This window comes from Misgurnus anguillicaudatus, chromosome 2 (assembly GCF_027580225.2).
Source record: "Misgurnus anguillicaudatus chromosome 2, ASM2758022v2, whole genome shotgun sequence".
NCBI classification, from domain to species: domain Eukaryota; kingdom Metazoa; phylum Chordata; class Actinopteri; order Cypriniformes; family Cobitidae; genus Misgurnus; species Misgurnus anguillicaudatus.
The window spans coordinates 52,561,621-52,584,101 of NC_073338.2; the positions used below are offsets into that span (position 1 = coordinate 52,561,621).

At 37.2% G+C, this 22,481-nt stretch overlaps 1 protein-coding gene across 1 annotated transcript in view; it reads right to left on the bottom strand.

Annotated features, from left to right (window-relative positions):
• lingo3b (leucine rich repeat and Ig domain containing 3b) overlaps nt 1–21,347 on the bottom strand; it is a 54,898-nt gene extending 33,551 nt beyond the window's left edge. The window contains exon 1 of the mRNA XM_055203790.2: nt 21,062–21,347. The gene's annotated coding sequence lies outside the window, so the exon portion shown is untranslated. The remainder of the gene's footprint in view (nt 1–21,061) is intronic.
• Between the last annotated feature and the right edge of the window lie 1,134 nt (nt 21,348–22,481).

Sequence of the window (22,481 nt, forward strand, 5' to 3'; positions counted from 1 at the left end):
TTCATCATGAATTAATGATGGGAGTGGAAATAGAGCTCTGATTCTTTGTGTCGTTTCCTCTCGTACATGCAGATGCTTCACAATGAATAATTCAGCATTTTTCGCTCAAAATTATGAACACTGAACCTGTCACAGCGCTACTGGAGTTATTTTAAACCTGATACATCTGACCTCAAACACTCGCTCTTTGTTTTAGCTTGCCGTTCACCCCCGGGAGGAGATCAGAGACGATACCACAGATGATAAGAGGCGTCGCAGGTTAAATGCCACATTTCAAGGTGCTGTCATGCGATGTCGCTACATTTCATTGTGTGTTTGCATCTGTTTGGGGCTTTTGGTTCTGTATACTACACTAAAAACAGACAACATGTGTTATACAGTATAACTTAAAAGAGAAACAGAGGACAGATGTTTCAACTAAGGCTTTGAACCGGTTCACAGAACGAAAACAAAACCAGAAACTTTTGATGTTTTGCAAGGAACAGAAACGAAACCAGAAACTTTCAAAAAATATATGTTCCGGAACAGAATAGTTTATTTAAAATAATGGTAACCAGTTAATACCATTATTTTTTTCGTTCTTTGACAAAATTTCTGTGCAATACTCAATGTAGTTCACTTTGGTCATCGTTGACTCATCAGAGAAATGTGAAGCTTGCCACCATCAAGTAGCCTACTCAAGCCAAAGTCTCTAATACTCAATCATAAGAGGTAAATATTGTAGGCTACCGAGTATCTCAAGATGGTTTTTTTTTATACTAATTAGTGGTGTAACGAATCGCAGTTGATCCGTACAGATCACGACCCACGGTTCGGCTGTGGAGGCCATTTGATTACAGTGAACTCATTGTCATGTTCAAGAAACCAGTCTGAGATGAGTTATCCTGCTGGAAGTAGCCATCAGAAGATGGATACACTGTGGTCATAAAGGGATGGACATGGTCAGAAACTGGCTGTGGCATTGACACGATGCTCAATTGGTACTAATGGGTCCAAAGTGTGCCAAGAAAATACCCCCCCCCCCCGCCACCACCAGCCTGAACCAGTGATACAAGGCAGGATGTATCCATGCTTTCATGTTGTTGATGCCAAATTCTGACCCTACCATCTGAGTGTCGCAGCAGAAATCGAGACTTATCAGACCAGGCAACGTTTTTCCAATCTATTGTCCAATTTTGGTGAGCTTGTGTGAATTATAGCCTCATTTTCCTGTTCTTAGCTGTCAGGAGTGGCACCCGGTGTGGTCTTCTGCTGCTGTAGCCCATCTGCCTCAAGGTTCGACGTGTTGTGTGTTCAGAGATGCTCTTCTGTATATCTCAGTTGAAACGAGTGGTTATTTGATATTCGCTCGAACCAGTCTGTCCATTCTCCTCTGACCTCATGCATCAACAAGGCATTTGTGCCCACAGAACTGCCGCATACTGGATATTTTCTCTTTTTCTGACCATTCTCTGTAAACCCTTGAGATGGTTGTGTGTGAAAATCCCAGTAGATCAGCAGTTTCTGAAATACTCAGACCAGCCCGTCTGGTACCAACAACCATGCCAAGTTCAGAGTCACTTAAATTACCTTTCTTACCCATTCTGACGCTCGGTTTGAACTGCGTGCTGCAATGTGATTGGCTGATTATTAATTTGCGCTGCGGACAGGTGTACCTAATAATGTGGCCGGTGAGTGTCTATTCTGCATATACATTTTCTACTGTATATATATTTAAGTTGAAAGTTTTGTAAAAAAAAAACATTTTCTTCTTTAAAAAATAGCCTACAGAAAAATGGCATTAAAACCCCAAGCGGCACAAAGGCGGAGTCAAATCCTTGGTGTTTCAAGTCGGTCGTTAGTACAAATTCAGTACTGTTTGATGTTACACAAATGATATTAAGCCTGGACAGTTCATCGTTTTTTAACTTTGATTTTTGCACATTTTGATTGCCAAATCAAGATATTCGCGGCAATGAAAATTGTGTGCCGCATTCAGTTTCTGTTCATTTGTTTTGTGTTATAAATCCAGCGCGTCATAAACAGCTGCTCCTCTTTCTCTCTCTCTGGCACACGTGTACGCTCGGTTGCATCTGTCTGAAGTCCGAACACAAAGTAGTAATCCTTATGTATTTGTTCAGTTTTATGAGTTTGCGAGCTGAGGCAAATTATCCCTTTTGTTTCAAATATGAATGTTTAAAAGGCACATCTGAAGCATTCTGCAACAACACTAAACAAGTGCATTGAGTGTGTGTGTGTGTGTGTGTCAGTCATTAAAGTCATTAAAGAAGACATTTCACAAGACTTTTTTAATATGTCAAATAAATCTTTGGTGTCCTCAGAGTATGTATGTGAAGTTTTAGCTCAAAATACCTCACAGACAATTTATTATAAGATGTTAAAATTGCTACTTTGTACGTGTGAGCAAAAATGCAAATGAGCTGATCTCTGCACTAAATGGCAGTGCCGTGGTTGAATTGTGTAGATTAAGGGGCGGTATTATTATAATAAGATCCCCTTCTGACATCACAAGATGAGTCAAATGTCAATGAGCTATTTTTTCACGTGCTTGCAGAGAATGGTTTACCAAAACTAAGTTACTGGGTTGATGTTTATCACATCTTCTAGGTTGATAGAAGCACTGGGGACCCAATTATAGCACTTAAACATGGAAAAAGTCAAATTTTCATCATATGTCCCCTTTAAATAATCGTGTTAAATAACTGGTATTATGATTTTTCCCATAATCGAGCTGCCCTAAATGATATTATACCAATTATACCCTAACCCCAAATCCAAGAGAAGTTTAAAGTTTGAGGACTTGAGTCCTGAATTTAACATTATTTTACAAATAACGTAAGCTAACTTGATGCCTTGTTAAAGTTAATTTAACAACACTTCACAAAGACGGAGCGCGTTTGCTACTGTTTGCTATCTGCAGTTATCCGGTTAATTTCCACAGAGTATAATAAATGTTCTCCGTTTCGTTTTGTTCTCTGTGTCTGTCTCGTTTAGCTCTGTATTAACAAAATAAAGTGGACTATGTAACAGGAAGCTAGCAAATCTCTCATGATGCGGTGATGTAAATAACACATGAGCCGGTGGACGAATCAGACAACCCAGCGTTAAATCTCTAAATACTTAATTTAGTCTGCGATCTGAATGGCCAAAACAATCAGAAATACATACAAATTCATTTTCGTGTACATTTTACATTAAAGTCTGTAAAAGACAGTACAGATGAAGTGAAAAAGCATTAAATAAGCAGTAGTCTTAACCCTGCGTTGGCACATTAAAAACAAACAAACAAATAGCATTTTTTTCTATTCAAATTATTATTGCAGATTGAATATTTGACCATTCATGCACATTATTACTATAAAACAAGCCTCAATCCAAAAGGACTCTATGCATGCTTAACTTCTGGGTTTGACCCAAGGCTGCTCTTCAGTTTCCAGTACAGAAGATTTAAAGCGGAGCACCTGCTAAATTGCTAAAATGTACTCGTTGTTTGCTGGATTTACCCAAATTTACAACCTGTGATGTGTGAAGAATTGTCCAGATGTGCAAACTCGAGAAAGGTTCCAAGTTTAACGTATCATCTTATCTTTGTAATCCTTAATATATGTTCATCCTGTACTAACAGAGCTTACATTGTGCTGTTTTTTATGATTGGTCCAGCAGGTTAATCACGTTAAGGCCAATTCACACTGGTCAGACAACTACCAACTTCAACAGACACCAACAGAATCTAAAGTCTCATTTACTTTGACCCAACAACTGCCAATAGAGGTTTCACACTGACCCAACAGACTCCAGAGACGCGTCTGTCTGACCAATGTGAATTGGCCTTTAGGGGGCGTGCGCACAAAAGCTTTTACACCCGTGGCCGACACATGTTTTCAACTGATTCCAATGGAAACTCTGCGTTTTTCAAATAAGCCGGCGTTCGGCAATTTTTCCACGTTCGGCGCGGAGCGTCAAGAATTGAAAGAGATTCAACTTTGGGTGAAAAGCACCGCTCGTCAAAGTCAGTTCTCACACGGCCGTCCAATCGCAGTGGAGGAGGGGCGGGACAAGTATCACAACAACCAACTGGCTCACAGCTCAAGTATCACAGGTAAAAAAAACGTTAGGCAGAAAAAACAGCTGGCATTCGGTATCCTCCAGGTGTTTTCAGCTGCGTTTAACAGTTTGGGTGTGCACAACCTCCAAGTAATAATGTCGGAGCCAATGGTGTGTTGGGCATAGTGCTGCCTCACGATTAGTCGCGACTAATCGTTTGCAGAATAAAAGTTTTTGTTTACATAATATATGTTGGTGTACTATGTATAATAATTATATATAAATAAATACATACACATGCATGTATAATTTAAAGAAAAATATATATTTATATAATAAATATTTATATTTATATATATTTATTAGGGCTGTCAAAATTAACGCGTTAATTACGCGTTAACGCAAATTCATTTTAACGCCACTAATTTCATTAACGGAGATTAACGCAACGCGCAATTTCTGTTTGACCCTTGGTCCAGCCCATAGTTGAATGAACAGAGACGCAGACAAATGTGACTCTCTCTTAATGAGTAAAAGGTTTTTATAGAAATAAGAACATTAAGCAAATCGTCTACCAAATCCAATGCTCTAAATGCTCGTTGGACATCTGATATGATCTTTATTTATACGTCTGAGAGGTGTAACGTTACCGTCCTCCTAATGCTTAATCTAATACAAAAATGCGTCTCAATTCATTTTGGTTTCGCTTTTATGCATGACTTATAAAATAGACTGCAGGACTTGCTTGATGTTAAAAGAGTCATTAAGAGAGATAAAGTTCGGTACCTGATTAATGTTAAAGAGTTATTAAGAGCGACAAGACTCAAAGCGATCCCCTCACGCTGACTGTCTGATATCTGAAGCGCGTGCACACAGACGCGCAAGTGCGCGACCCGGATATATAGACATCTACACAAAATTACAGTTTTACAAATATCTGCTTTGATAAGAATTCACGCAGGTAGGTTCTATAATCTGTTATGTCTTAAGTAAATGTTTGGTTAACTGTTGGTTAAAAATATCTGATGTGTAACATTATATTAGATCACTTAGATTTTAAGCAGTCTGTCTCAATGTCAATCAAACAAAATGAAAAAAAGTTGAACATACATTGATGATGTTTTTGCTTTGTGTGTGCTAAATCTATTAGTTTTACCAGTGATTTTAAGGTATTGATGTGGTAATTTAATGTATGGATGTGGAAATTTTTGTGGTAATTTGACTCTTTCAACTTCAAACACGTGTCATATTTTGTTATATTTCAACAAATCATGCATTGTTCTATGTTTTAATAGAGAATGTCAAAATATGAACAACTATTTTTTTTTTTTAAATTTGCTAATTCCGACTAAACTTGCCAGCACAGGTCACAAATGATGCAGCAGCAAACAAAAATGGAGAAAGAAAAATCTTCTGAAAGGAAAATTCATATACAAAACAATGGCTGGTGATTCTGTTAAAATGTAAACAGGCTGTTGTTAACATACATTTGCGTAAAGCATCTATATATGTATATATGATTAGAATATTAAAAACCTGAAAAGTGTTAAATTAGGGTACATTTAGAATGGATAAAAATGTGCGATTAATTTGCGATTAATCGCAGTTAACTCATGAAATCATGCGATTAATCTAGATTAATTTTTTTAATCTATTGACAGCCCTAATATTTATATATAATATAAATTATATAAAAATATAAAACTTTATATACACATGCAAATATTTCTTAAATTTATACATGCATGTGTGTGTTTGAATTTATACATAATTATTATACACAGTACACCAACATATATTATGTAAACAAAAACTTGAATTCTGCAAACGATTAGTCGCGACTAATCGTGAGGCAGCACTAGCAGCACTCAGACATGTGGTGCTTTCGCACTTTTGGCGACCCAAGTTCGATTCCCGGCTCGTGGTCATTTGCCGTTTCCATACCCCTCTCTCCTCCATCACTGTTTAAATAAAGGCAAAATGGCCAAAAAATATAACTTAAAAAAGTAATATATTAATAATAGTCTTTGTAATGTTGTAAAGTGTCAGGTAAAATAAGAGACGCAAATGAGATCTCAGTGAGAGTTCACTGTTACTGCTATATGAGGAAAAAGCAACTGCAGCAGGACTGATAGCTTAAAATATGACGTTCAGAGTTTTTACAGTTTTATTTTTTGGTATATTCACGTCGATTGTCAAAACATTTTTACTTTTTATTCTTGAGTTAGTATCTTGAAACTTTAGAGGATGTAAAGAACAAAGCAAAAAAGGACTATTGATTATGGTAAAGTTCGTTTTAGAAATCTATTTATCCATTATTTGTTTATCTCTGTTTGTGCTGTTTGTTTATTTTAGTACCCCGTGTATTTAGTTTGTTGTGTGTGTGTTTTAGTTTTCTCTGAACTTATTTTTGTTGTCATTGATATTAATTTTCTATTTGTCTTTTGTATTTGTTATTAATAAAGCATACATAAATACACAATGCTGTAAACACTATGACACACAGCAGCGGTGGCTAGAAGTTTGGTCCTCCCATCTTTTTTTGATACATTTATATGTCATTATGGTATTAAGTGTGAAGTATTATAAAGTATTTTTATGTAACGTAAACAAGCATCAACAAAATAAGCTGTGTTATTTTGGCTGTTTTGGCAACCAATGTTCTTGAATATCATAGCGCTCTATGACTGGCAAAAGTGGTCCAGCATCCTGAGATATATCATTTTAGCAATTAGCTGTGTCGTGTCCTCCTCTCACCTGTTCTCAGTCAAGATGTTATGTTGGTTTGGCTCTCTGGTATCTGACATTTGATGTTTAAATTTTTATTTTCTCAAAATATAAATTTAATATTACCCCATTTCTCAGAGATCCCCAACCGATTCGTGTGAAGCCGTACAACGACTCCGTCTACCTAAACCCCACCTTTCAGTAGCCTACTCTGCTCTGATTGGTCAACTTACACAGTCTACGCCCAATCCAACAGTAGTGCAACATGTTTTGATCTAGTGCTAACATGACTTACTGAGAAGACATTATCGACATCAATACACATCATTCATCCAAGCAATAAAAACATCTAGTGTGTCATCCTTAATTTAACACATCTCTGTGTTAAACCACTACCACAGGCGCTTGTAACGCTAATCAGATATCCAAATGCCCCCATAACCACAAATAAAAGAAAAAATAAAATAATTTAATGAACCCACACGATAATGGTTTTTGTTCAAAATATTATGAATCTTTATTTAAAAAAAAAATACACATTGGTTGGCCTATTCTTGAGCATACATCATGTTTAGGGGAATAGGGCATTATTACTAGGCCATGTACACTGCAAAAAAATCTGCCAATGAATTTTTCTTGAATTTGGTGTTAAGAAAAATGTTCAAGAGTTTTTTGCTTACCCCACTGGCAGCTTTTTTGCTTGTTTTAATCACTTAAATTTGATATTTTTGGTCTAAAAACTAGACTTATATTCTTGGGTCGTTTTTTTGCTCATCAAGAAAAAGCATCTTAATTTAAGAATTTTTAGATATTTTTTACTGAAATCAAGACAAAAATACTACAATTTTTTTTTCTTGAAAATCATTTTTGCAGTGTAAGGTGATATGTGCTAGAAATGGGTAAACCACTATAAATAAGTCTGCCCGTGGGTTGGGTGCACCGCAGCGCCAGGGAGTGTCCCACATTGTGCCTCAGAAACACACCCCTTGTCCCCCCCTGGGCTTCTTAGCAGGTGGTCACCCTACTGTAAATAAAAAGTGTGAATGTGTCTCCAGCTGTAGTTAGTGGTAAATAAACAGATTTTTATGATGTTTATTTTCAGGGTTTGATTTTAAATCTATGATCCGCTCGTGATCATCACAGATTCATACAAACAGATTTTAAATGTCAGTCAAACAGAAGCTTCTAGTCCATGTGGGCAGAATAAGATGCTATGTGCATCACATTTACATCTACAGTACATTCACAGGCATTTTACTCAAAGTGACTTTAATAAAACGAGAGGAAAACAACCGAGTAATGAATGATGAGTGTCTACTCCGATTAAAACTTTACCAAATATCTACATCACATCACAGCAGTAGAAATGTCTTTTATCTAAACAACATGATGTCTTGGAGCATATTTGTGCTAGTTGTCTTCATTATAACCCATCACACTGGTTGCCATAGTAATTTACTTTATAGATACCTCCTGGCCAAAACCTGCAATAAATCTCTGTCTTAAAACCATTGGCAAAACAAAATAAATGACCAAAAATCAATAACTCATCAGCTAAAGCTTTCCTGTTTCACTCTCATGTTGGTCATCATCATCATCATCACATTACAGCTAAAGATTCAACAATGCTGTTGTTTCTTAGACATTAGTGATGAAAATGTTTTACGCCCACTTTGAGTGACACACAGACTGATGATTCATTAACATATCAGCCATCTGCTTTAACAAACACTGCCAGAATCACAATCCACAGAATCAACACTTTATCAGATAGATATTTATCATTCATATATCATCATCAGGATGGTTTTAAACATTACCTTTCAAACCATTTACTCTGTTATCTTTACTAAAATATGACCAAAAAAGATTGACCGTAGTGATATAGACTGATATATTACAGTGGCTGATGTATCAGACGATATTTACAACATTATTATTATTATTGCCATCAGCACATAAAGATTTACAATTGGGAAATTGTCATATTTTATTAGGTAGCGAGGCAACAAGCTTTCAGAAGCAGTCGACATCGTCTTTACTACCTTGACAGATGTACAATAATCACCAATACAGATTTTTTTTATAACTGATAGAGATACCAAATATTTGGATGCTTATGTGCCCGATAACCGATATGCTGAACTGATTTTTATTTACTGTTATACTACTACTGTTTTTGACACAATTACTACAACACCCTTATACTAACAAACTAAACAAACCCTTATAATAATAACAACATTCACTCTCTCTTTACATACAAAGTAATAAATAGAGGGGTCTGAAATACACTGGATAATATTAATTTACAGAAATAATACATTCAGGAAAGTAAAAACAAAACATATGTCATCGAATTTTTTAACTGGTATTATATGTCAGAATAATTCATATTTTGTTGTAATAGTTTATGAAATGGCTGTTGACAAAGCACTGTTTATGTTTTTATCCTAAAACAGCTCGCGGAGGTAATAAATAATTTATTCATATCCACAGACATTTATTTAGATGTTTTTAGCAAAATTATGTTGATCTGGTAAATGTTAAAATGTGCTTCAGCCTTCAACCCGGTAAGTGAACAGCAATATGAACGTTTTATTCATGTAAAGCTACGTCGTTATTGGGACAAGATTCGATGGATCAGTTTACGTGACTCTGAGTACGTCATTATTTCTTAGCCAAGCTGCATACAATGCATAATCAGGCATTTTTAATGCATCTCATCTGTGTATGGATGTTATGTTAAATAAGTTGATTAATTAAGCAAAGTAAGCATAATCAAAGTACGTTTAATTAAGTTGCTCCTCTCCTCAGATGCTGTGGCGTCCAGCGCACAAATTTCAAAACGGCCACAAGATGGCGGCGTTTATCGGTCAATCAGATACTACAAAACCGATATCCAATATTACAACACTTCTATCCGATATTACAAAACCGATATCCAATCATGTGAAAATGCTTAAATATCGGGGGGAAATATTGTGAAACATATAAATCGGTCGATCTCTAATTTGTACTATAATTTTGACCTCTGTACTAGGGATGGGCGATATGGCCTAAAATCCATATGGCGATATGTGTTTCTGCCTCTTGCGATAGCGATATGTATTGCGATATGTTGATTTCAATAGACTCGTTTCAGAACAGGTTTTATAGACCCTTAGGAAAGCCAAACTGCTAAATGTATTTTTTTATACAAGTAAACCGTTTTGGCCCTGGTAATTTCAATCCATCGCGGGTTCTTCTACTAGAAAATGACAACAGTATCAGAAGCATACAAATCAGCACTACGCTGCCTCTCTCTCTCTCTCTCGTTTGCTCATGCACGCACACACACACACACACACACACACACACACACACACACACACACACACACACACACACACACACACACACACACACACACACTGTGGATCAGCTCCTGCGTGAAGGCAAGAATGCACATCCTGGTGAATTTTGGAAGTTAGACGACTGAGCTGCAGCGGCCTGGCATAAGATTTATAAAAACACATTTGAGAAGAAAGGCGCAACAATTCAAAAAGACTTTCACAATTAAAGACCATAATGCCAATTTTGCGCATGGAGCAGCAGTTAACTTATGTATTTCCTGCTGCTAGTTGGACAGCTTAAATCCAAACCAAGTCCAAATAGTAGATGTTGCACCGGTCTTTTCACGAGCTCCTCTGTTTCGCTGACGCTTTCAACCATGTTTATTCAAAATGACGAATATGATGATGCGTTGCAGCCGGCTGCAGCTCGTGGCTCTAAATTTTGTGGGTAGATTGCGTAATTAACATGCATTATCGTGATAGTGCAATAGAATTAAAATCTCTATCGTATGCCAACTTTGTATCATTTATATTGCCCATCCCTACTCTGTACTAGGGATGGGATGATTACCGGTTTCACGGTTGACCACGATAAAATGTCCTGATGGTTAGTTTTATCGTTTAAAATTGTATTATCCTTTCAACCGTGTTTGATTACCGTGATTTTGAAAACTCGCAGTAAATCCTGTCCAGTCAGAATCAGTTTGATGCAGGCGCGTACATGCAACATAGTTTACTGCACAAGAAGGAATTTAAGAGATAAAGTAAAGTATTGTATTCATTCACAGTAAACTTATTAGACAGATTTTTTTTACAACAGAAATAATTTCAGGGACATGAAATATTAAAATGTGATTTCCAAAAATAAAACTTGTTCAAATGTTTTCAGTGTGTATCAGTTCTTTTAGAACATTTTAATCTTATTTTAACAGAACCATAATAATATTGATAACCATGATAAATTTGGTCACTATAATCATGATATGAAATTTTCATACCGTCCCATCCCTACTCTGTACTAATGAAAAACCTCAATAATGACAAATCCCATAATGTACAATTTTTTACTAAGTGTGTGCTACTTCAAATGATAATTGTTGCAATCATAGAGCTACTACACACAAACTATCTACAGGTACTCTTCTATTTATAATTTACCTGTACACACGGCACACTTTCTAATGTACAGTACAGACGCACACACACACGCACGCACGCAAGCACACACACACACACACACACACACACACACACACACACACACACACACACACACACACACACACACACACACACACACGCACACACACACACACACACACGCACACACACACACACTATCATCAGCAGCACAATGAAGAGTTCGTAATGAAGCTGCAGGGCTTAAGAGGTCTCTCAGTAATTAAACATTTCATTCATGTAATTGATTGGTCTCCTGGACTTTAATCTGAAACTTACAGGAATCTGACGGAGACAACAAGCTTACAAGAAATACACCCTGAATCTCTACACGGGATAAACCAGCCTTCATAGAGCCGCCTGCCTCCAAAATCAAGAGTCTAACTGATTCAGAAAATAATACATCACATTACAACCGGGAATATAATGCATCACCTTATGGTTTTCCTCAGGTGTCTTACTTGCTTTAGATAAAAGTGTCTGCTAAATGCCTACATGTAAAGCACCTGCAAACACCCCATACACAAAATTCACAACCTGATTGAGACACATGAGGTGATTCTCAACCATCAAAATAATGCTTCCTCACTTCTCTGTCCTCCAACCTGTGACCCAGAAACCAATGACACCTTGAAAGAGACGGCAATTCTCTAACTGCAACAAATGAGAAGTGAGGAGGTTTTTAAATGAATGAAGATGAGCGAGGACACACAAGCGTATCATATACAACAAACCCCCACATAAACATTACTTCACCTCTCTACATCATATTAAAACACACATAAATCTGAATCTTTAGCATTTAGTTCTTGTTAATGTAGACAGTAGATTTAATACAGATGATTTAAAGAAGACATTTCACCACTAACTAACTCAAGTGTTTAACTTTATTTTAAATGTTTTAGCATTTTTAATGTTCAAAATTAATCTTCTTAAATATTTAATAATAGAAAATGAACTGTGAATGACAATCAATGTACATTATTACAGTCAGGGTCAAACGCTTCATTTCCTATATACAAACGTGATCTAATTATGCAACAATCTACATTTACATTTATGCATTTATATCCAAAGTGACTTACAGTGGAATGTAAAGTATTTCATGAGTATTTTATTATCGCCCGGCCAACACCACTCACATACGGTCACCGACGTCACCGGCTCCTCCCATCACACCCAGGAGGCCCCACCCCTTACCTGAAGCTGCTATTATTACTAGATGCATCCAAATCAATATAATGCACTCTGTGCTATAAAGATGCTTGGTAAGAGAACAAAATATTTAAGTACAAGTATATATTAAACACAAGTTAAGCTATTTTAGGGGAGTAATCAAAATTTGATCAGTTTAATAAATCTTGCAGACATTGTAGTGTGTAATAATTTCCTCCTCATTCATTGTGAAGAAGCCAGCTGATCTGTAAATCATTTATTAAAATGCAATATTGATAAGAGCCATATGAAAGTTTCAGATGTGTCGAGATTGGGTCATTTTACTCCTCGTGTGTCTGTATCTCTAAAAAGAATTGAATATTTTATATATGTGACTTTTCTGTCAAAAACAAAACATCAAATGAATGCTTATATCCACAAGAAGGATTATAAAGTGTGAGGGAAGTATGAGGTTCTGTGCATGGATCAGATATGATTTAAAGGAGTCATATGACCTGATTACATGTTTTTCTTTGTTTTTAGAGTGTTAAAAGTATCTCAGGGTTCCCACATCTTAGTTAACTTCAAATTCAAGGACCTTTCAAGGACTTTGAAGGTCCAATACTCAAACATTCAAGGACTAATTGTGGGGACACATTTCAAGTGAGATCAAGGTTACATTGTGTTAACTTTTAAGATATATTGTTACAGTTCCCTTTTGAGGGAACTCGCGCTGCATCACTGCGGTGACACTTTGGGGACGCCTCCAGGGGTAAGTGCGTCTGAATGTGTATATGAAATTTAAATTCAATGGTGAGGCTTAATGACAAAGACAGAGTGATGCGGGAGTCAGGAAGTATATCGCTATCTGAAATATTGCCAAAGACGGCGTTACAGGGACGCATGAAGTATGACAAGAGAGACGCAGCGTCTCATTCCCTTCTCAGGGAACAACAGTTACATACGTAACCAGAGACGTTTTCATGTGTCAAACACAACTATGCAAAAAAGCATTTTGGTATGAATCAACATTCACATACAGAAGATATATATGCATTTTAAAGAATTTTTTTATGATATTATCCTACACTAAACAGGGAATAATATGGATTTGTCCCCCCAGAAAACTTCATGCATAAAATAGATTCAAGTACTTTCAATGACCTGTGTCTATGTATGTATATTTTCAAAAACTAGATTTTTCCCCCAGATTCACAAACTTTCAAGGATTTCAAGAACCCGTGGGAACCCTGGTATCTGTAAAGTTGCAAAAATTAAAGTTTCAAAAGTGAAGCCTCATCCACGCATACCTCAAACAGCTCGTTCAACACGCTCATGCAGTTAGACGTCATACAGGTAAGAACATTTGCATAACACCGCCCTATTGTATACGCAAAGATTGAGGGTGTGACGACTTTGTTTGGTTTTCTAATAGAGTAAACATTAAGAAACCAGTGTTTAGGTTTTATTTACAACACTGTTTCAGAATAAAACAGCCCAAACATTTGATTGTGTGCTGCACATTTTACGGATGACTAGTACTTTCTAAACACGGGGAAGTATAAGGCTTGATGTACACAAAGGCTTCGTCTAAAAAGTGGAGCAATTCCAACTTTGCAACTTTACTCTGGTTCTTCTGACTGAAATCCTCTAAGTAGCCGAAGTTCATATTCATATTTAATGAATTTCATACTGACGACTCAAAAGCAAGTTTTGTGCAGCGCAGAGTAGAAGAGCGCTTGTTCGTCATTTTAACGATCACAAATGCAGACATTTTAATGTTTTAGTGACCTTACTTTACCAATCTGTTACTTTCTGCTCACATCACGCTGGTAAAGTTGATCGATTAGCTTAGCCATCTGTGTTTTCTGTGTCAGATTCAATCTTGTATTGATAAGTTAGTAAAGACGATAGTATCTCATCATCTTTAAAACATGGTAAGGAACATCACATTTCCGTTTACGTAATTGAGGTATGCGGCTCATCACATCTCACTGGATAGCTGGCCGATCGGTTCGCACCACGCTTTCTAAGAACGATGAGCTTTGTACAAATCAACCTGTTAAGATGGGCAGGACTTAGATGTGCTACAAAAATGTACGGTATGTGAAAAATAATGCGTTTTTTTAACCATAAACCAAACGAACACATTGTATTATACCAAATTCACAAAAGTAATGTGCTTTTTAGCCATGAAATATGAGCCCTTTAAGATGTTTAGCACAGATGTCCAGCACAAACAGGATGTGATGAGAGTTAGGGTGAGGTTTAGTCTTAAACTGGGACTTTATTATCAGTACCACAAATATTATAATGTGAAGAATTAGATAGTTAACATGTGAACACAGCTCATTTAAATCATCTCAACCCCAGCCGTCTTTGACAAGAGACATCCTGAGGTTAGCAGAAACAAATCTCCAAACATCTTTGAAATTAAACATTTAGGGGTGGTTTCCCGGACAGGGATTAGCTTAAGCCAGGACTAGACCTGAGTTTAATTGGGAAATATAACTAGTTTTAACAAACATGTCTTACTAAAAACATTACTTATGTGCATTTTGAGGCAAAACAAAGGGCAGTGATGTATTTTAAGATATGTCAGTGCAAGTTTGGACAGCTCTTACATTTGTTTTAGTCTAGGACTAGTCTAATCCCTGACTGGGAAACCACCCCTATAAATTACCCTGATAATCTTAAATCAGCTCTTATCTCATCGTCATTCTGTTCCTCCGATAGAAACATGTTCATCTTGTGGCTTCAATAAAAAACCCAAGAGGAGATTTAACAGTCATTAATTTATTTCCTAATGACTTTATTATAGATGATTTATATAAACTCATCTATAGTTCATAGTCAGCTATCTATGTACTGTCCTGTATGGTGTCTGGAAGTCTTGGTCTTATATTAGATCTCTCATATTTCTCTTCTATTATTCTGTTCAAGATTAATTGTAATGAGATGAGGGGTGAAAGAGGTGCTGGTTTAACATTTCTATCTGCGCTGCTACATGCAAAACACCAAAACGCTTTATTTCCTGATGATTAGTTGATTCTAATAATCGGTAGATGAATCAATTATAAAAATAATTGTTTGTTGCAGCCCTAATGCTGTCAAGACATTTGTCAACAAAAGAACATTTCTCTGGGATTCCTGGCTTCACAGACAAGGCTTAAGGCTAGTCCTAGACTAAAACACATGTTAGAGCCATCTCAACTGACTGACAGATTTTAAAATACAAGACAGTTACATTGATCTTTTTCCAAGGCATGTTTATAAAAGATGCTCAAGCAGTCCCATATTTCAAAGCTTTCTAGAGATTTATTTTAGTTGTGATGTGCTTAAGAATATATATTTGCAGTTTAAGAACCAAAACAATCTCTTTATTTTTTACAGCTCCTCTTTCAGGAACAGGTTGTTTTGGCCTGTAATAATTAATATTCACGAGCCTCTCTTTTGATAGGCCTGTTGTTTTATGAGTTCAATACACACTGATGTATTTTAAGATATGTTAGTGTAAGTTATTTTCAGTTTGGACAGCTCTTACATTTATGTTAGTCTAGCACTAGTCTAATCCCTGTCTGGGAAACCGCCCCTAAGAGATTTTAACCTCACCATGTTTAACTCAATAAAAAACAGACACCAACCACAGTGACTGTAACTTAAGAAAACAAACAAAGTCTGATTTCCAACAGATATTCTATCAAAACATTACAAAACAACACCTACCCGTGTACGCATCAAGTTATAGTTGCATAACCATTAACAATTTATCATCTCAATTTTCTCTAACTCTTAAAATTAGGGCTGCATGATAAATCGCATGCAATTGTCAGGTCTCAGGGTGTCACGATTTCGATTTTAAATCGAAATCGATCGAAATTAAGTCACAACCTCGAACTTCGAATTAAAAAATTGGATCGTCGATGCTGCCACGCCCCCATGTCACGTCCGGTCGGCTTGCCAAGCGGGGGAAAATAAACTCTCAGAAGTGCCCTTAAAAACATCCATCCAGCGGAACGCGATTTATATTTTAAACACGAGGGATTTATTGCTCCTTGAAATGCATATCATAAACAGGATTACTACCTAGTGATCTGCCTTCGGACAGAGCGCAGCTCTCTGCACGTGCACGAGAGAGCCGCCAAGATGCAGCGGGTTTACTTTTAAACAAAAGGTATAGTTTGCCTCAGCTCGCACGAAACGCATAAAACTGAACAAATACGTAAGGATTATTACTTTAGTTTATGTTTAGACTTTGGACAGATGCGAGATGCGCATGCACGTGAGACAGAGAGAAGCGCAGCTGCTTATGACGCACCGGTTTTAGTTCAGATAATAGGAGTCCAAGACGCGCGCATTGGTCTATCTGCGTGCCGTGCAAGAAGGAATTCTCTCTCTACAAGCTCTCTCGCGTAAAGTAAAGCCCACAAACCCCCATGCGAGGAAAAGCACGCAATGTGCATGTTAATGTGAAACTATAATAATAATAATAATAAAGGCATATAATTTTTTGTCTTAAAAAAATCATTTAAAAATCGAGAATCGAATTGAATCGTGACATCAGAATCGAAAATGTAATCGAATCGAGGATTTGGAGAATCGTGACACCCCTAGTCAGGTCCATCTCTACAGTAAAGCCCGTTCCTTGATTGGTTCAAAATCGCCATCCTCATCCAAATCGCCATTCAAAGCGGCAACCGGCAGCCTGCAAGCAGGTGATGATGATTTACTACTAATCAAGGAACCAGCTTTATTGATGAGATGCACTTGACGATTGTGTGTGATTTATTGTGTAACCCTACTTAAAATGTATTTACTCATGGGTTGTGGATTTGAGATCTGCAACATCTTTGATGAGTAGATTCTTAGAGAAACCGGCCTTGAACTGTGCCCATAGACTGTAAAAAAAAGATGGATGATGCGACGTCGCCTCCCACCATTGTAATGAATTGAAGCCAAAAATGTCCGAACACGACCGTCGCCATGTTACGTAAAAACGTCAGTTTGGAGCCAAGGCATGCGCAGAAGGAATCGTCCGTGAAGCCAGAGGCAGAGCCGCGGTATCAAACTTCCGCCCAAACGCTCGCGCGGCCAACTCTACCATTCCAATCATAACGACACGCCCCGTTTCTATAGCATCAAATTACAAGCTAAAATGAAACTTATCACAAAAATGAACACTTGAACATATATCAGCGTGATAACAACTACTTGAAAGGACCAAAACCATCTTTCGAAAACTTTTATTGTAAGTGTAAATATTTTTTTTATTTAGAGCATAGTCCCATTCATTTGAATGGAGAGGGCGGGGTTATGACTTGTACTGCAGCCAGCCACCAGAGAGCGATCAAAGAGCCAGAGGCTTCACTTTTCAAGGCTTATGAGGCACACCCAACTGTGCCACACTGATTAAGCAGTCAGCTGTGAAATGTTTAGAATAGACGGCTATGGTCCGATTCATGATTTTACATTTCCTTTGGTGTGTATTAGTTCATGTTAATAATATGCAAAAGGTACAAAGTAAACAATGACACGAGTTATTGTCTCCAACGTAAATCTTTTTTCTTGGACTACAACAAACACACGGTTGTAGGCAACAGTTTACTTCCTGGGATTGGTGATGCAGTAAAGACCGACATTATCATAATTCCTCCCGCTTTGACTCACAGCCTGTAAGTTAACTCCTGTTAGCAACCAAATCTTTCAAACGTGGTAAGGAGCGTCACATTTCCGCCTGACGTCAGAGGTATTCAGGCCAATCACAATGTACAGATTAGCTGACCAATCAGGGACACAGAGCTTTTCAAATTGATGAATTTTGTACATAAATCGGTGCGTTTCAGGAAGAGAGTGAAATCTGGAGCCGCAAAAATGTGCGGTATGTGGACAATAATGTGTTTTTTAACTACAATCCACACAAACACATTGTACAAATTCACAAAATAACCTTGTTTTTTATAAATTAAATAGGTGCACTTTAAATGAACATTAACCATTGGTCTCGTAAAATAATGTTTTTCAGAAGCCTGTGCAATAATTACGTTTTCTGACAGCTTGTGAAAAAATCACAACTACTTCAAGCAGGCTGTGTGAATTTGATTGTTTTGAAACTTACTTACTGAAATTTCAGATTTGACAATATGGGACCTTTAATTTAACTAAAGCCTAGTCCTGGCTTTAGCTAAGCCTTGTCTGTGAAACCAGGCTTAATTGTGTCCGTGTTGTGTTTTCTACCTACGGTAATTCTTCAGAATCAAACAGAAGAAGCACTGAACATGAAATGTTTGTGTAGCGTTCATTCTAGGGATGCTCCGATCGATCGGCCGATAATGCTTGCTATGTTTCTCAATGAATTACGGTGAAATGCCGCTACATCCAAAAGCCAGGGGGCGCTCTCGTGCAGAAACTCAAAATGCGCTGTAGATGAAGAACAATACACACGCAGCTGTGTTGACACGCAGCTCCATGAAATGGCTGAAGGATATATTTATATTGCTGTTCTTAAACCTTTTCAGGTATTTTCATGATAATAAAGAATATGTTTAATAATTATGTTTGACGAGTGTTGCTTTTTCAAATGCATGTTATAAACAACTCAAACTAACAGTGATTTTAGATCGATAAGGACTTAATGATCAAAAGCCGTAGTACATGAAATAGCTGTAATAAGATCAGATGTCCGATTCAGAATAGTGGAGATCGGCATTGATCGGAGCATCCCTAGTTAATTCCTACTAAAACAAAACAAGCAATTTACTGCGACTGCAATAAGACTTTCCATAAAAAAAAATCTAGGACATTTATTGGGTTTGGACACAATCACACCAAACATCTTAATAATCTGACCACCGGCTCTCGCATACCCACCTTACCCCTATGATCTTCTGCTTTTTAGTCCCATCTTCAACTTAACATGATTTTACTGGTTTTATTGTCCATCAAGTGTTGAGATGTCTAGTGTTTCAATACATACTGTATGAGGAATAAGTGATGCTTGTCTTAGCATACACTCATAATAATGCTGCTAATTTTCAATTCAACATACATCAAGCATATGCAAATGAGCACTTTATCACAGAGACGCACATTAAAACCCCGTCTGCCGTCGAATCGCCACAAACACTGCATTTATTCTCATTCACTGCGTTCAATCACTGTCAACACAAGTGGAAGAGCAAAAGTGTTATTCGGCTGAAAGCGGGAGGGTTTTGTTGCTCGTGTCCGAGGTGATTACAGTCTGAGTGAACCTTTCTCTGATTAACCTTCAACATCCACATTAAATGGACACAGAAGCCTGATGAAATGGATGTGATATATATTATAGCTTTTATCTGCCCCCCTCTCTCTCTCTCTCTCTCTCTCTCTCTCTCTCTCTCTCTCTCTCTTCTTGCTGGCTTTTGAGATTGTAGTCTGTTTAAAACCCCCATCGCCCCGGGAGAGACGGTAACGCGCCTGTCAGAAACACTTTCCATTATAATGGCCTGGACTGGCAAACAGAAGAGAAGCAGATAACACACAGACACACAAACACACAAGACATCTGATCTCCAATGTTTTTGAGCCTGTTGTGCTTTTAATGTACATAGATGCAATGCTCATTTAAATGTTTTGGGTTAATAGCTTCACATACAGGGTCATTCTGTGTCAAAAGATCATTTTCTTTCCAGAGAAAGAATTAATTTCCTAAAATAATAAATGTCATGAATGAAAATTAATCTATTTATATATGGAGGGGGATTCAAATGACAATTTGACAACTAAACACAGTACTGTATGTACCAACTTTATGTAAAATGATTGAATTTTGTTGTTTGCCAGTAAAAATGAGTAGAATTACCACATGGAGCCACACTGAGATCTGGATATCTCTGAGATTGTATTATTGCCTCATAAACATTAATATCAAGACACATTATTAAGAACCATAGTCCTAGAAGACACAAAAAAGCAAATTTCCCTTATTTGACTTATTTTTAGTTACCACTGAAATGTAATGCAAAAAGATTGCTTGAGGTAACGACCTACAGTACTAATGTTTACAATCAACAATTAAGAGACTTCAAATCTAACAGGATCAAGTATTATGCACACCACCAGTAGTATTCGTTTTAAAGCTCTGTAAAGCTTACAACAACTCTGTCAAATTGTTTTTATAAAATACTTGCAATACCAAATGCTCAGATCAATTCCTCTCCTTTTTATTTTATTTCTCGAATAAAATGTTACTTTCCTCTTAAATCTCCTGATCCACACTGAGAGCAATGTCTGGGAAATAAAACTGTTGTGACTAGGGACAGAAAGAAACAACACAACTGTACACTCCTTCGAGTGATGCTTCACAAACACACACACAACTGAATCCTAGTAAACATCATCACACAGATAAACACAAAACTTTCTGCATCTCTTGTAACACTGTTCACTGTCTCTGAATCTGACAAACAAACAAAACTCCTGCAGGTAAAATCGTGTTGCGTAACTGATGTGATACATCAACCCACGAGCTCCACAGGTGCGCGTGTGTGTGCGTGCGCGTGTGTTATTCACGGTGGGGTCCAAATGTCAACACGAATAAACAGATTAAAAATGACTACATGATGTAAAAAATAAAGTTTTCTCACCCAGCTCTGGAGTGTGACGCCTCTGTCCTCATTGTGTGTCACATTCTTCTGTCTGTCCACAGGTCACGCGATTACATCCATACACACCGCGCGCGCGCGCGCTTACCTCTCAGTCACACACATCAGAGACGCATCTCAACACAGACACACACATACACACACACAGTCTCGGTGTTGTCTCAGTGATGTCTTTCTGCTGTCTCAGTGATGTCTCTCTATGTCTCTGTCTATCTCTCTGCGGCTGTTCGTCTCTCAGCTCACCCCGCTGTTACGCTCAGGGAGCGTCTCAAAACTGCGCAACCCGAGCAGAAATGTAACGAGACTAAGGGATCGTAGATGTTTATGTAGCATTGTGAATTTTTTTTCTATTTTGGAAAAAAAATATATTCCTTTATTTACTGTCATTTGTTGAAATGTTAAATTTGTGTTATAAGTTAAGAAGGGATGATGTATGCGGTTCAACAAATGCGACTTCTGGAGGACACACACGAAATCTTGGCCATATGGTCACCCTATGATCTGTAAACCCTCGCAGGTGTGAACCTTAAGATGTTTTCTCAACCACTACAGTCTACACAAGACTAAAGCGGGGCACAACATCTCTCTCCTCCAGACTGTTCGAGGTGAAAGCCCTCATAAATCCATAAACATGTTCACTTTGTGGCACGAGGTTCAAAACGAGCATACAAGACTAGTGTGACCATACGTGTACGCAGATTTGGTCTCCTTGTGTCATTAACGTTACAGGCTTTAGGAAATGACTTTATGTTCATGTGCTAATGCTGTGCAGTATCAGATCATGTGAATCTCTCTAGGTAGATTAATCAGTCCAGTCATTAAATTACAATATTTTTATTTTGTATGTTTAAAAATAAAGTGTTCCCCTTATAAGAAAAATATCAGTTATTGTCAATAAAATATGAGAGAGAAAGTAAAGAGGAGAATATTCTGTGTATATATAGATATATATTGTTGTGTTTACACACAGGGTCTGAATGGATGTCTGTGTCGTGCAGTAATTACACTCTTCTTTTATTCGAAGCTCTAAACAAATACTTTCTCTTCTTTTAATTTATAGCACACAAACATTAAGAGACCCACCAATACATCAGTACTGACAGCTTCATTACGGCAAACATTAGCAGAATAGAGAAAGACAGAAACAGAGAGAGAAAGAGAAACACTATCAGGACCGATAAAAGAAAGACAGAGAGAAAATACAAAACATTTTTTGTTTGTTTTCCAACAGAGACACAACAAAAATGTATTACCAACACAAACCTGCCTAGTTACATTGATGTATGATGGCTGGCAGACGCCGGTGCACAATACTTTATGATGAGGTGATGATCTTTAGACAAACTCCTCCACAACTCACTTCATACAATTCTGGCAAAGATCAAAATCAGTCTTCATGCTA